This window comes from Bos mutus, chromosome 15, assembly GCF_027580195.1.
Source record: "Bos mutus isolate GX-2022 chromosome 15, NWIPB_WYAK_1.1, whole genome shotgun sequence".
NCBI lineage: Eukaryota > Metazoa > Chordata > Mammalia > Artiodactyla > Bovidae > Bos > Bos mutus.
In genome coordinates, this window is record NC_091631.1 from 44,621,003 (window position 1) to 44,636,912 (window position 15,910).

General features: G+C 39.3%; 1 protein-coding gene across 2 annotated transcripts in view; it reads left to right on the top strand.

Moving 5' to 3' along the window:
- Positions 1–3,539: 3,539 nt before the first annotated feature.
- The window catches only part of NUCB2 (nucleobindin 2), a 41,657-nt gene continuing 29,286 nt past the window's right edge, over positions 3,540–15,910 (top strand). For both annotated transcript variants that reach the window (XM_005896776.3, XM_005896777.3), the window contains exons 1-2: positions 3,540–3,675; positions 8,785–8,938. The gene's annotated coding sequence lies outside the window, so the exon portion shown is untranslated. The remainder of the gene's footprint in view (positions 3,676–8,784; positions 8,939–15,910) is intronic.

Sequence of the window (15,910 nt, forward strand, 5' to 3'; positions counted from 1 at the left end):
CATCCCAAGCTCTGGGCCCTAGGACAATCCTCTGTTCCAGACACAAAATCGTCACCCCTATTGAGCAGGTAGTAGCCAGAGAGATACAGTGCCCTTTCCCCCATTTTTTATGATTTCAGGGTCTGGAATGAAGGAGTCTTTGGGCCTAGAAAAGAAAACAACAGTGTCAAAGGCCCTCGCTGAATCATCTAACTTCAGAGAAAACAAAACCGAACTTTAGGTCTCACCCTGATGCTCCAGGCCGGTTGTATCTAACTGAGACTTAACACCCCCTGCCCAGGGGACTTATCACCCCCTGCCCAACTACAAATGCCATCTCAACTAAAGAATACCCAAAACATCCCACCTGACTAATGTTTCCTTTATCGCTTCCACAAACCTCCCTTTAAATATGAAGCCTCCCTGATCCCTCTTGCACTCAGCCTGGTCGTTAGGCTGACTGTCACTCCTCCTTGCCTGAATAAAGGTAACCTACTTCCGTTGAGGTCGTCTCTCCTTCTTTTCTGCCTCGGCCCGAACTATACCTTACAGGCAGTTGGGTAATTTGGCCCAAGGGCCATAGTTTGCTGACCACTGACCTAGACCGTATAAAACTACTAAGTCTTGGTGGCCATGTAGAGTGTACTGTTGTTTTCTTCCTTCAGATTACTTACTGTTTCTTTTAAGTATTACTGCCTCCCTCTCTTCCATTCTAAATGCAATGAGGAACTTGGCCAGGTTATATCCTGTGGGACCCTAGAAACAGTGAGAAGGGGAAAGTAGAAGTATTGAAAAGCCAGAATCTCCCTGACACCTTTTTGTTTTTGTTTTTTCCTGGAGGACCCAAAGTATGGGGGTAGGCTTCACATCAGCTGGTTCTCTGGAATTGTTTCCCTTTCATTTTCTCCTGGCCTCCAGTAAACTCATTTTGAGCTTTTCACCTGAGTCAAGAAAAATCATGCAATGATATTTTATCCTTGCTTAGACCAGGTTGAGCAATAGCCCCTTGATGGCAGTGGCAGTGTGAATCAGAAAGGAGTTCAGAGGTAACAGGTTGGAGGCTTGTAGGGATGGAGGGGCAGAGAAATAATGTCTATGAGCATCTCTTCTCTAACAGTTTACACACATCATTTGAACCTTATAGTAAGTTCACTATTATGATCCCAGGTTGCAGATAGAGAAACTGATATCAGTATTTTATCCAACATTAATATATGGACTATGGGCTTACTATGTGCCAAGAACCTCTTTGCTTTACAAATATGAACTCATTTAATCCTCACATGTTTATGAAGTGGGAACTATTATTGCCTCCATGTTATAAATAAGGAAGCTATGCTATGGACAAAGGTTAAGTTACTTGGCAGAGGACACTCAACTAATAAAGATAGAACCGGGTTTTTAATTTAGGCAGGGTTGGGACCTAGTTTTGACTCCAAAGCCTTGTTTTCTTCCTTGAACAGTGCAGTAGTGTGTTCTTCGTCCTTCTCCCCATCAGGAGATTTTCCATTAGTGCCAAAGCCCCAAGTTTGGAGTTTTACCTATTAAATAAAGTAACATTTCCTTATAAGTCCCTCAGCCCATAGTTCCAGGGTTCAGGATTAATGTTCTTATTTTTCTCCATCACAAAAGCATCTTTACTAGTATAGATGCTGTTGCCTGCTTTACAGGCACATGACATACTGAAATATCTTCCTTAGTGATCTTTCCTAATCCTGAATCTTGCTGTTTCATCTGTTTGCCCTGTCTTCCTGTTTTATTCTTCCTTCACCCCAGAATATTGCTGAGAATATTGCTGACATCTCAGTCACCCAGCTATGGTTCTTTCTCTTTCCATTGTGTTGTTGGACTAATCCAATTTCTTATTTTCCATTGGGTTACTAGATAATAATAATAAATAATATTTATCTTGATAATAGTGTAGAAAATTACCAGATCTTTCAGGGCTTCCCCTTAAAGGGTTTATCTCAAATGTCAGGGCTTAGATCAAGCACAGTGTGTTTGGCCCTGTGGTAGATAATGGGTAATAAAAATGTGGAAGATACTTCCTGCTTTTGATGTATTTACAATTTAGTATTTTCCACAGAGACGGGATGTGGCTTGTCTCCTAATCTAACACTAACATTGGTTACTAATGACATATTAATATTACCAATACCTTCACATTAGTATTTATATTTTTCAGATAGAGATTTAGTATTCCTACACCGTAACTTTTTGAACATCCTTTCTTATTCTAGTGGTTTCATTCTTCAATATCTCCATCAGAACTATGATTATTTTCCTTGCATTTGCCTCTGCTATTAAACCTTCAGTGGAGGCAGTCACAACATACTAGGACTTTCATGACAGTAAGGGAGATAGTTTGAGATTTGAAGAAAAGGGACAAGCACTTCCTCCTGAACCTTAAAAAAAGCTGAATTTCTAGGCACTGTTCTTCATGTACAGATGAGAGTTGTGTAAGAGTAGAGATCGCCGGTCTTGGAATCTAGAGAGCTGAATTGCAGCCCTGGCTCAGCCACTAACATGAGAAGTACTAACATTTATAGAACACTTACTATGTGCCTGTCACTCTTCTATTTACTTATGCTGTAAAGAGGAGGATACTATTATTATTCTCATTTTACAGACAAGGAAAGTGAGGCACACAGCGCTTAAGCGAGTCAAGGAATTGGTTTCACGTGGGCAGTTGGGCTCCAAATAGGTGATTTAGCTACTATCCTGTATTATTTCCTGATAAAAAGCAGCTAACATTACTAACATATGCAGCAGGTTCTATACTGGTTTTCTGGAATCTTATCTAAGCGTCACTAACAACTCTGAGATAAACACCATTTTTACAAGCAAGAAAACAGCTTCAGAGAAAGATGCCATTACTTAGCAGACTCAATCGAAAACAGCCTTGAGGCTCCAAAAGTTTCTCTAATCCTCGAGCCACGAGTACCTTTGAGGATCAGTTCCCCCATCTTTAAAATGATGGGTGTGGAGCAGATGTCTTAGTTCTATAAGAAGGAGGGTGCGGAGAAAAGAAAGATACCGCAGACGGGTGTGAGAGAAGGTGAAACAAAAAGCAATCAAGCCACAGTGGCCCACGGCATAACAAAACCGGGGTAGGTGAGCTTACAAATACAGGTAATATTCCCGCCAAGGAGGAGGCCCGGGGTATTAGACCCAAAGGAGGCCTGCGGGCGAAAATCGCCTGACCGCCTGACCAGTATGGGCGCTGCCAGCGCGCACCGGCGGCCGAGGGCGAGGAGACACCTGTTTTTTTGTCCCGGTCGCGGGTAAGCACCTCACCCACCCAAATCCTGCTCCACAGGATTCTCCATGAAAGCCCGAGAAGGAAGGGGCGCGGCTTCCTAGTCCGCGCCGCAGAGCGCCACGTCCCTCTTGGCTCACCCTCCCCGAGGCTCCTACGCCTAAGAGCTCCACACCGCCCGCCTCCTAGCCCTCCGGCGCGGCCTGGTCTCCGCCCTAGCCAATCGGCGCCTTACACTCTCCCGGTGGGACCAATCAGCGGCTGCCGGGGACCCGGGCTGTCGCCATGGCAGCAAGGAGGCGGGAGCGCGCCGTGGGTAGAAGTACAGTGCAGAGCCGGCGGCTGGGGGCTTTAGAGGCCAGCCTGTTCCCTGCAAGCATTCAGCAGGCGGAGCCTCGCGCTTGGAGACCCGGCTTCGTAAAGCTGGCGGCCTCAAGGTGGGTGAGGATCGGGAGGCTGGGGCAGGTCCTGAGATAAAGCTCAGTTCGCCTGCCCTGCCCCAGCAGTGAGGATGGTGGGAGCTCCACTATGGACGGGCACAGTGGGGAGCAGGTTCCAGCTCTAGCTGGAGGCGCGGGGTCCCTTTCTCCGTTCCACCCGCTGCAGGGCACCGGTGCTTTCTTTGGGGTCTATCAAGGGGCAGGCTCTTGGAGAAGAGCAGGCGAGGGTCGGTAAGTGCAGGACCGAGTCCCAGGGTGGGCTCCAGCCTGGCCTTGGCAGGGCGATGGGCGAGGGAGGTGCTCACTGGTGAACAGGGTACACCTACCACTTCCAGGCTGATGCTCACCGCATCCCGCGACGCCGAGCTAAGCTAGGCCGGTGAATCCTGCTCTTCTGCCGGTTCTGTTAAGCCGGCAGCCGCTGACACCAGGAGAGGAGAAAGTTGGTGCCAGTTGTGGTATTGTTTTCCCTAAGTGACAAATCTTTAGATGTAAGATGGTGGTATGGAGTTTGAGAAAGACGGTACTTTCTTGTTGCACCTGCTAAATGGTAACTGAGTGACTAAATGTGGTTATTGTTGTGGATGGTTCCGGGCAGTGGTTTTGGATGACAATTATTTTTATAAAGTTAAGTAAGAGAGGAAATATGAACTTGAACCATTGAACCATTCTCGTTTCTTGGAGACAGAAACCTCTTGAAAGTCTCAAAGTGTCTACCAAACTCCTAAACTGGATAGTGTCCATTTACACAATTGAATAAGAATGCTGCCACCTAAGCCTTTTATTATAGCTATTAAATCCATGGGTGAATATGGACACCAAACTATGTATTACTTTCGTTAGAAAAGGGAGGAGGAGGGAGAAGAGAGGTTAAATGCAATTATATCTGATTGTCAATTTTGTTTGAAGGAAATTGTGGACTTTCCTTATAAGAACTGAATTGATGAGATGGTTGCTTTCAGGAATGCATGAAAAGTAATATGATTAGTGGTATAATAGATTTGGATCGGGTAGCTTATAGTATTTTTTTTTTTTTTAACAGCCTACTTAAATCACTTGTTTCTTACGATCCTTCCTCATAAATTTGGTGGAATAGTGTGAGGCAGTCTCCAGATTCTTGCATCTTGTCCCTCATAGATAGTGCCTTGGATTAGTTCAGATTTAAGCCAAGTTGTATTTCTTGTTTTATAAAATTTGAAAACTAAGTTCAACAAATGTTGAACAAACAGATATTTCAACAATTCTTCCTCAGTTAGTAGAGTCCAAAGTTTAAGAAAAAACATGGAAATTTAGAATTAGAAATGAAATATCAAATAATATCCCTCTTGTTGTTAGGGTGAACATAGGAACTTCTGTTTCTCATCTTGGTCTTGAAACGCCCCATGACCTGCTCCAGCTTTCCAAGATGAGTGAAAAATTCATTTGTCTCCTTGTAGTTATCCATGTTGTTCTCCATCTATTCTAATTTTATCTGTTTTGCAAGGGTGGAGTCCATGTTGTATTTACATATCTCTGATTTCCCGAGGTATTTATTGTTTATACCACACATTTTGTATATACCCTTTCAGTATGCTTTTTGCCAAGTTGGTTTGTGTTCTGTAAATACCAGTTAAAATGACTTGCACAATTAAGGCAATAAAGGTATGCTTCAAAACAGCGATAATTGATTATGGGCACTAATATAGAGTATCAGTAGCATGCTCAATACCAGTGTCTTTTTATTTGGGGGCATATTATATACCTCCTAGACATACCAAACTAATTTTTGTGTTATTTAGAATATGCACTTTCTAAGTGTTTTCCACTTTCTAAGGACCGCTTGGGTGACTGAAGTGTGCAAAATACCCTTTTAAGTATTGGGTAGCTGGAGGAATCAAGTGTAAGATTTAAAAATGTATCAAAAATAATTCTTAAAGTAAATAATCCTCTAAGTATTGTGAGTAATTGAGTTGACTATATTTGACATGATAGATGATTAACTTTTTAAAAATAATTGAAGGTCTAAAATGGGGAAACTTATGCTTAATACATGCAGTTAGTTTATAGACTTTAAAAAACAGGCTTCTAACAATTTAAAATAATTTATTCAAGGAAAAACCTTGATAACTTTAATGATTAATCTAAATTTTCTAAAACCACCACAATCTGGTAAAACGTGTATTTCATTAGAATTAATTCTAAAGGCCAGATTCCAATCCTGGCTCTGCCAGGTGATCTTGGCTAAGTCAGTTAACTTCCTTGTGCCTTAAACCTTTTATAAAAGTAAGATCTGAACCGAACCACTTCTAAGATCATTTCTGGTTCCAGCATGCTCTGATTTTAAAAATCTAAAGCAACCTAATGAAAAATTAAATGGCAGCTGCATTTCTTTTATTTTGTGGCAGAATTTTTTAACATACTGTATTTTAGTTATCTGAAGTACAGTTCAGTTCAGTTCAGTCCCTCAGTCGTGTCTGACTCTGCCACCCCGTGGACTGCAGCACGCCAGGCCTCCCTGTCCATCACCAACTCCCAGAGCTTGCCCAAACTCATGTCCATAGAGTCGGTGATGCCATCCAACCATCTCATCCTCTGTCGTCCCCTTCTCCTCCTGCTTCAGTCTTTCCCACCATCAGGGTCTTATCAAATGAGTCAGCTCTTTGCATCAGGTGGCCAAAGTATTGGAGTTTCAGCTTCAGCATCAGTCCTTCCAATGAACACTCAGGACTGATCTCCTTTAGGATGGACTGGTTGGATCTCCTTGCAGTCCAAGGGACTTTCAAGAGTCCTCCAACACCACAGTTCAAAAGCATCAGTTCTTCTGCGCTCAGCTTTCTTCACAGTCCAACTCTCACATCCATACATGACTACTGGAAAAACCATAGCCTTGACAAGATGGACCTTTGTTGGCAAAGTAATGTCTCTGCTTTTTAATATGCTGTCTAGGTTGGTCATAACTTTTCTTCCAAGGAGTAAGCGTCTTAATTTCATGGCTGTAGTCACCATCTGCAGTGATTTTGGAGCCCCCAAAAATAAAGTCAGCCACTGTTTCCACTGTTTCTCCATCTATTTGCCATGAAGTGATGGGCCTGGATGCCATGATCTTTGTTTTCTGAATGTTGAACTTTAAGCCAGCTTTTTCATTCTCCTCTTTCACTTTCAAGAGGCTCTGAAGTATAGTATGTATAAATGATGAAGACATTATAATTTTAATAAATTTAAAAATTTTGCTGTTGCTTTTATGTTTATTGAATATACACATGAGCAATGGTATTTGTTTTTCAGAAACTCATTATCAAGCATGCTGTACGGGCTGGGGAGAGATAAATTAGGAGTTTGAGATTAATACACACATTATTAATTATAAAACAGATAAGCAGCCAGGACCTGCTGTATATCATAGGGAACTATATTCAATATCTTAATAACCTATAATATAAAATAACCTGAAAAGAATATACATATATATATACCTGAATCACTTTGTTGTATACCTGAAAGGAACACAACATTGTAAATTAGTTAGTTATACTTCAGTTTTTAAAAAGAGTTGATTTAAAAAAAATTAACACTATAGCCATCTGTTAAGATTGAGAAAAAAGGCAAAATCCTGGTTTTCTTGATTGGTGTGCTTTTCTACAGATACGAGCATCAAAGACACTAAGATCTATACTGATATCTTGATACAGGGAAGGGTTAGAATACAGCTCAGCTGGTCATACATCTGATGTTTTATTGTGAATCTCACTTTCCTATTGACTGTCACTTTCAAATGGAAAAATGGAGTTGAGCCGTAGGTTGGCTTTTGCCCTTTTCGCTGCTGCCATGGAGAAATTTAGAAGCCATCTGTTTTTCTCCACCCCACCCCTTTTCTCTGTCGGAATTCTGACACTGACAGTAAGTAGGTTGAAGCAACCCAAGTTTCCTGACTTGAAGGAAGAAACCTGGGTCTCTTTCAGAAGCTTTATTTTAATGTCAGGGAGGAAGAGATTGTATTCTTCTTTTGTGGGTTGTATTTTTTTCATTGACCTGCATCAAGACTTTGGCTGTGGCATGCTCTAGGGAGAGCTCTAACATGGCCTTTCCAAAAAAAAATGACATTTTAAGGTTGTATGTCAAACTGGCTTATTGCTGTTTAAGTTCGATGACTTTGGGTGTTTACAACACAGATTTTTATTATTTAAATATATAGATATTAAATTTTCAAGACCGGAAGGGCATTACTGTTTCTGAAGCATTTACTGTTGCCATGTACTGTGCTAATTCCATTGTATTCATTCTTATTTTCATCCAGTCAAAAACTTATGAAGAAGTATTAGTTTGATTTATGGATAGGAAAATTGAGACTCAGAGAGTCAAGTAGCTTGGCAGTAAATGGGAGTGGTTAGGATTCAATCTGCAGTTTATTTTTGACCATGCTAATAAAAGTCATGTGCCTTTCCAACATAAGTTGCATATGATCACTCTCCTGCTTAGATAATTTTATGTTAACTATAGTACCATGAAAAGAAATAAATATGTGTTCTTAAAATTTGAAGATATTTTATTTCCTTATTTTCTTTATATACTGCTTAGAAATAATTGATTATATTCACTGGTGAGTTTGCAATATAACTGCCTTATATTTTACAGTTGGGTGGTGGGTTTCAAAAAAGAATTTGAGATGTTGTGCTTTATTTATGTGATCTCTGTGTTTAAGGCATGGGCCAAGCTTAATTTTTAAAAGTGGCAATAAGAGTAAAAAAGGATTCTAGATAAAGATTTTAAGAAAAAATTCAGTTAAGGATTGAATGGGGAAACTTAGAATGTACAATGAAGTCTCATTGAAGAGGAAAAAATAAGCTTTTAGTTTGAACTTTTCTTAACTATTTAAAAGAAGAGCAATATGGTAAAACCTTGGCATATAAATAAATATCTTTGCTTATTTTGGTCTTTGATTCTATTTGGATAATATATTTCTTTTCCTTCCCCACTGGGATATGATATAGACTCCTTCCACAGTATAGAAATGTTGGCACCTTTTATTTTCACAGAATTTGACACATATATACACTATAATGTGCTACTACCACTGTAATAAGCCTAAATTTATGTTTATGTTTATTTTTATTTATTTTTTATATTTAGAACCTGTGAAGAGTCAGTTCTTAGTGAAAAAGCATTGAGACAGGAGCCAGACCCACCTCTTCACCAATTTGATATTGTGCAAGTCATCTTACCTCTCTGGATCTCAGTTGCCTCATCTGTAAAAAGGAGATAGAAATTCTTTACCTGTTTGAAGGTAAGTGATCAGTTAAGAGGGCTTCCCAGGTGGCTCAGTGGTGAAGAACCCTCTTGCCAGTGCAGGAGATGTAAGAGACATGGGTTTGATCTCTGGGTCGGAAAGATCCCCTGGAGGAGGGCATGGCAACCCACTCCAGTATTCTTGCCTGGAAAATCCCATGGACAGAGGAGCCTGGCAGGCTACAGTCCATAGGGTTGCAAAGAGTCAGACAGGACTGAAGCAACTTAGCACACTTGCACTATCATTTAAGAAAGCAAAAATGAAAACAGACTTAGTGGTGGCTTAAACATAAAAAATTTATTTCCTCATGTAAAATAATTCTTAAAGGAGGCAATCTAGGATAGTAGCTTCATAAAGTTTCCAGGGACCTAAACTTTTTCCACTTCTTTGATCTGTTATCCCTAAAACGTGGCCCTGGTCCTCAGAGTCCAAAATAGCTGCCAGAGCTGTATCCACCAAAACAAAGTCCCAGGTAGCAAGGCAAAGACAAAGTGAGATGCAACCTCTCCCTTTAAGGAGATTATTCTGAACCAAAGGAATTATCCTTTGGTTATAATAATAACCAAAAGATTATCCTGTACCAGGGAAGCAGAGAAATGTAGCTGAATGCATGGTTGCCTTGAATAAAATTGGGCTTTTGTTATTGCAGAGGAAGGGAAGATTTGGATATTGACTGGCAAATAGAAGTGTTTGCACAATATGAATCTTTTTCTCTTTCATCCCTGAGATCTGTGTGCTGTGATAAGCATTCAAAGAAGCTTCAGTAATTTGTCATGTGAGAGTTTTAAGTTTGGCCATTATCTCCAGAAGGAAATAACTTTCATCTAACAAACTGTTTTTCTTTTTTTATGTTTATCCCAGGATTCACTGTAGAAGGCTTTCTGTCTTAATTGGGTATTTGTTCTGGTTATTTTAAAAAAATTACCCATAAATATTCAATAGTAGATGTTTGTTGTATAGCTAACATTTATTGAGCCACTTTCTTTATGCAAAGTACTAAAAAGACAGATAAGTTATCCAAAGAGTATCACATAATAAATCATCAGTAAGTAAATTTATGTTGAAAATTGTTATCCACCTTAAGATACTTTTAAGTTCAATGTTGTCATGCAAGGAACATTGTTGCCTTTGTTGGTTAAAAGATGTTGTGGTTTTGTGTGTGTGTTTTTTTAACCACTCAACTGTTAACTGTCTTGAAATTTCCTTTTACTTAACTACTGTCCCTTGCCTAACTTATTTAGGTATACCAATATTTTATTTCCTTCTAGAAGTTTTTGGATAGAAGTGAAGTGAAGTGAAGTTGCTCAGTTGTGTCTGACTCTGTGACCCCATGGATTGTAGCCCACCAGGCTCCTCTGTCCATAGAATTCTCAAGGCAAGAGTACTGGAGTGGGTTGCCATTACTTCCTCCAGGGGATATTCCCGACCCAGGTATTGAACCCGGGTTTCCCTTATTGCAGTCAGACACTTTACAGTCTGAGCCACCAGGGAAGCCCAAATATATCCTATACTTGCCACATGAAATGCTTCAATTGCCGTTTTATCTGTAAAGAAAGTGAATTGAAATAAAATTTTGAGAAAAGGAAACTGAAATTTAGGGAATGGAAATTGGTGAGGGAAGAACTTAAAGATTCCATCATTTAGGGATATTAGAAAGACTGTAAGGAGCATTTAGCATTGTAAGTCATCTGACCGAAAATATCTTAGTTGCTGAATACAATCTTAATGCCTTAAATTTTTTTCAATTAATAGAAAGAATAATGCTATATGTTGTTTTGTAAGCAGCTTTTTTCAAATTGCAGTTGTTTACTTAATAGGCTGCCTTCCACATTGGATTGAAAACCCGACGAGGGTAGAGACCATGTCTATCTCACTTACCTTTGTATCCAGCATAATGTCTGGAATATAGTAGGTACTTAGTTAAGTGTTTGTTAAATTAATAAATAACAGATAACAGAGTAAAGAAACCATACTTCAGTTCAGTCTTAAATTTAAGAGCAATAGGAGTAAAAGAAGAAGGTTGGAGGGAGAAACCGATAAATGAAGAAGGAAGAGAGACTGTTGAAAGCAAAGCGAGACAAACCAGTTTCAGTTTTCTGTATTCTTCACCCTTCTTACCCACGACCATTCTTGTTAACCACTCAGGATATTTGTCCCTATAAGCAAAACAGGAAACACACACACACACACAGACACACACACACAGACACCCCTACCCACTCACACCCACACCCACCCATCCACACCCACCCCAGGTAGACTTAATCCAGATAATTACTGGTAAGAATCAGTAGTTGAGAAATGTGCCTCTGTGTATGAATGGGAATTTTGTTTTGGTGGAGACAGGGAAGAATAGAGAAGCTTATTTTTAGGACTTGGAAATTGAGGGAAATTATTTTGTATCTACTGAATGTTCGGAGAGGCTTAAGAACTCTGTTTATTTTGTGCTTTTGCTTAAGGCTCTAATGCCTTTGGGATCAGTGCTTTCCATGCTGTCTTGAGATCACTGCCTGATTTAGAATTTTACATTATCCTACTTTTATTTTTTTCTTCTTTTTTTTCCCTTTTTTAAAAATTTTATTTTATTTAACTTTACAATATTGTATTGGTTTTGCCATATATCAGAATGAATCTGCCACAGGTATACATGTGTTCCCCATCCTGAACCCTCCTCCCTCCTCCCTCCATTATCCTACTTTAGAGTGTTAATTTCAGCCTATCCTGGTTTGGATCAGTCTACTGTGTCAACCTCATTTAGCCCAGTATTTTCTCTTTAGGTCTCTGTTCTTATGGACAAAGAGGTTGATAAAAGAAAGGAGAAGGCCATTCTTACTGATCTGATAGTGGAAGAAAAGTATCAATAAATTCGTTTCCTTTTTCCCCCATTGCTTGTCTTTGTCACTCATCTCTGCTTCTTTTGTATGGACATTTGTATATTACTGGATTCACGAAAATCTGGAAACTTGTCTCTGACACAAATTTGACATTATCTTGGCATTTAAAGAGATTTTTATAACATTACTTTTATACCTAATGAGCTAGAAAAATGTTCATTTCTTTTGTTATGATAACAGTTAACTTTTATTGAGGCCTTATTAAGAAGTAAATGTTTTAATTAGCTTTAGGCTCCAGTAAGTTAATTGTCCTAATTATTTATAAAATAAACACTAAAAGATTCAAAATTAATAGAAGGGAAAAGTATATTTAAAAAATTCTTCATCAATCAAAAACAAAATTTAAATACAGGCAAGAAAGGAAAGGAAATAAATAGTAAAGAGGCAGGATACATAGAACGCCCCCAAAAAGGTGGTGTTTCATTGACTCTAAGACTCCATTTGTTGCAGGAAGGAGAACCTCTTCCAGGGCCCAAAAGTGGGCTGTTATCTAGCACTCGGAAATGAATTGCCTGAGGAGACGCATAAGCTGACAAAGCAAGAGATTTTTTTGGAAAGGGAGCCCAAGGGGAGAGCAGTAGGGTAAAGGAACCCAGGAGAACTGCTCTGCCACGTGGTTCTGAGTCTTGGGTTTTATGGTCATGGGGTTAGTTTCCGGGTTGTCTTTGGCCAGTCATTCTGACTCAGGGTCCTTGGTGACATGCGCATTGCTTAGCCAAGATGGATGCCAGCAAGGATTCTGGGAGGCGGTCGGACATGTGGTATCTCGTTTTTATCTTTCCTGAACTCTTCTGATTGGTGGTAGCTTATTAGCTCTGTGTTTGTTACTAGGACCTCCTATCCTAAAACAGCTCATGCAAATGGTTACTATGGTGCCTGGCTAGGGTGCAAGGTTTCAGTCAGTGTGCTTCCCCTAACACACTGATATTAAGACACACCATTTTATACCATATAGAATACATATTGCCCATAAAACTGAGTTCTTTATCGCTTAGAATTTCATTCTGTGCTTTTAAGATACATTTAAACATACAGATTTTTCTTACATTGCATTTGCAGATACATTAAGAAATTTAAAGAAGCTAAATAAATCAGTTAAGGTATTTCTAAGACTCTTTCACCTTCATAACCTAAGTCTTCTGAAATGCTTCCTTGATTCAGAATTGTGACTGTTTGTGTTTTCCCACCGGAGAAGGCAATGGCACCCCACTCCAGTACTCTTGCCTGGACAATCCCATGGGCAGAGGAGCTGGTGGGCTGCAGTCCATGGGGTCGCTGAGGGTCGGACACGACTGAGCGACTTCACCTTCACTTTTCACTTTCATGCATTGGAGAAGGAAATGGCAACCCACTCCAGTGTTCTTGCCTGGAGAATCCCAGGGACGGGGGAGCCTGGTGGGCTGACATCTATGGGGTCGCACAGATTCGGACATGACTGAAGCGACTTAGCAGCAGCAGCAGTGTTTTCCACATGACATTTTCCTCTCTACTGTGGAGAGTAATGGTGATTTAATTCTAGGAGTTTCTTTAAAACCATTTGCCTGGAATTTTCTTCTAAGCTTCTGACCTTCATTTTGCAAGCTTTGATGCCAGTGCATTCCTGAAGATGATCATCATCTTACAAGCTTTGATGCTGGTGCTTTTCAAAAGATGATGATGGAAAGTTGTCAGATTCATCTTCTTTCCCCAGTCCCTCCATCAGTGGTTTATTTACCACTGAGGGGTTACAGTTTGTCTAGACATGCATCAGAAATAACATCCAGTTGGGATACCTTTCAGGCAACCTATTCTTCAAATATTCAGGTATGCAGCCTCAGAATGCATCCAGAACTAAACTCACACACTTGAAAGGCTACTAAAGGCTCTTGGACATTCAAGCCAGCTTTAGTTAACTTTCCTTTCTTAGCCATAATCCCTCTTTTACATGTATAGTAACATTTTTGAGAAATTCTTTTGTAGTTTAAATTTTAATATGGCAAGAACTTTTGGCCATAGATGCCTATGCCAGTGTTACTGCTGCTGCTGCTGCTTAGTCGCTTCAGTCATGTCCGACTCTGTGCGACCCCATAGACAGCAGCCCACCAGGCTCCCCCATCCCTGGGATTCTCCAGGCAAGAACAGTGTGCTATTTCTTGTGTAACTCATTCTTGGAGTATCAGTTTCTTTAGCACCTTTAGCATTACTGTATCATTTGGAGACCTGTAAAAGGGCATCAGGATTTTTTCAGCATTTCCTATGGACTAAATTCATCTTTGTTTTTTCCTCAAAATTACTTGGAAGTTATGTGGCTTCTGTTCAGTGTTGGTTGGAAGTCTCTGACAAGTTGACTTTGTTCATGAATCCATGAAATCAGTCTTATATTCTATATAATTTTTTTTATTGGAGACATAGTTTCTGCTGCCTTCATTTGCATTGTTTGGCTGCTTATAAATAATCTTGTTCTATCTCAAAATGTAAGGTAGTTTTGTCTATTTGTGGGTATCTTCCTGTCTGTAGTCAGGTGAAACACTTAGATGTTCCTTTACAAGAAAGTGTAAAGTTGCAATTATTCCTTTAACATCAAATATTTGCTTTATTAGTATCAGCTACTTCATTTCTATGTTTACAAAATAGCTTTTTCTTTCTTTCTTTCTTTCTTTTTTTTTTTTTTGGCCAGAAGGCTTGTGGCATCTTGTTTCCTGAACAGGGATTGACCGTGGGCAGTGAAAGCCCCAAATCCTAACCACTAGGCCACCGGTTGTCGTTGTTGTTGTTCAGTTTGCTTCGTCGTGTCCTCTTGGTGAAGGCATGGTCTGCAGCACGCCAGGCTTCCTGTCCTTCACTATCCCCCAGATTTTGCTCAAACTCATGTCCATTGAATTGGTGATGCCAATCCAACCATCTCATCCTCTGTCGTCCCCTTCTTCTTCTGCCTTCAGTCTTTCACAATGCCAGGGTCTTTTCCCATGAATTGACTCTGCATCAAGTGACCAAAGAATTGGAGCTTCAGCTTTAGCATCAGTCCTTCCAAAGAATATTCAGGATTGATTTCTTTTAGGATTGACTGGTCAAACCAGGCCACTAGGGAACTCCCCCAAATAGCCTTTCATTTTAATGCCAAATCATAATTTAATCCTTTTGAAGATGTATTAAATGGCAATTAAATTCAATTTGTGAGAGACCAAAAAATGCAAAAACTCAGTCTAAAGTAATGGCAGTAGAAATAGCTATAATAAAGTTCATGTATGTGCTGGCAGTAAAGATTATGTTGCTACTGCCACTTAGTCAACCACTTTTTAATGTTCTGTTAATTGAAAACCACTCTGCTTTCTGAGATGTTAAACTGAGGAATTAAGTTCATTGTCAGTAATTTGATAATATAAACAGAGAAAATATTCTAGTTGGAAAGATTTTTATGCTGAATTTTAAGAAAGCGTGTGAGAATGTGTGTGTGGGTGTGTATGTGTATCTACACACTAATCAAAAGAAAATTGGTTTAAAAATTATCAAAAGAGACCTTAAGGCAAATTAGGATATAAAGGTCACTCAAATGTGAAAAAGATTAAATCTACCAGAAACCTAGAAAATCTTGTTTGTGTACATTTAAAAACACAGCCTCAAAATATTTAAAGGAAAATGGACAGAATTATAAGGAAAAACAGATAAATCCAAAATTAAAGTGCAAGATTTTCACTTTTCTAGTATGATAATAGTCATTTTATCTAGACAAAAATGATTAAGAATGTAAAAACTGGATAATTATGAAAAGTTATAGAGCTTAGATAATTTTAAAACTTACATACTTTTAGAGTAAATTATGCTTGAAATTGTAATTGTTCCTTTTTTAATGCTCACACTTCTTTTACAAGCTCAGGTTTTTTGCTCTATTTTTCATTACTTTAAAAAAAAGTTGAAGTATGATTCACATATCTTAAAATTCACTCTTTAAAAAGTGTACAGTGTCTCACACTCTGTCCAAAGTGTGAGACGTTCCTGGCTTTACTTCATTTTTACTATATCTAGACAGGAAATTTTATTGGTAGTTGATTTTTGTGTTCTTTGTATCCCACCACCTAAATCTTCTATTTGATCTACC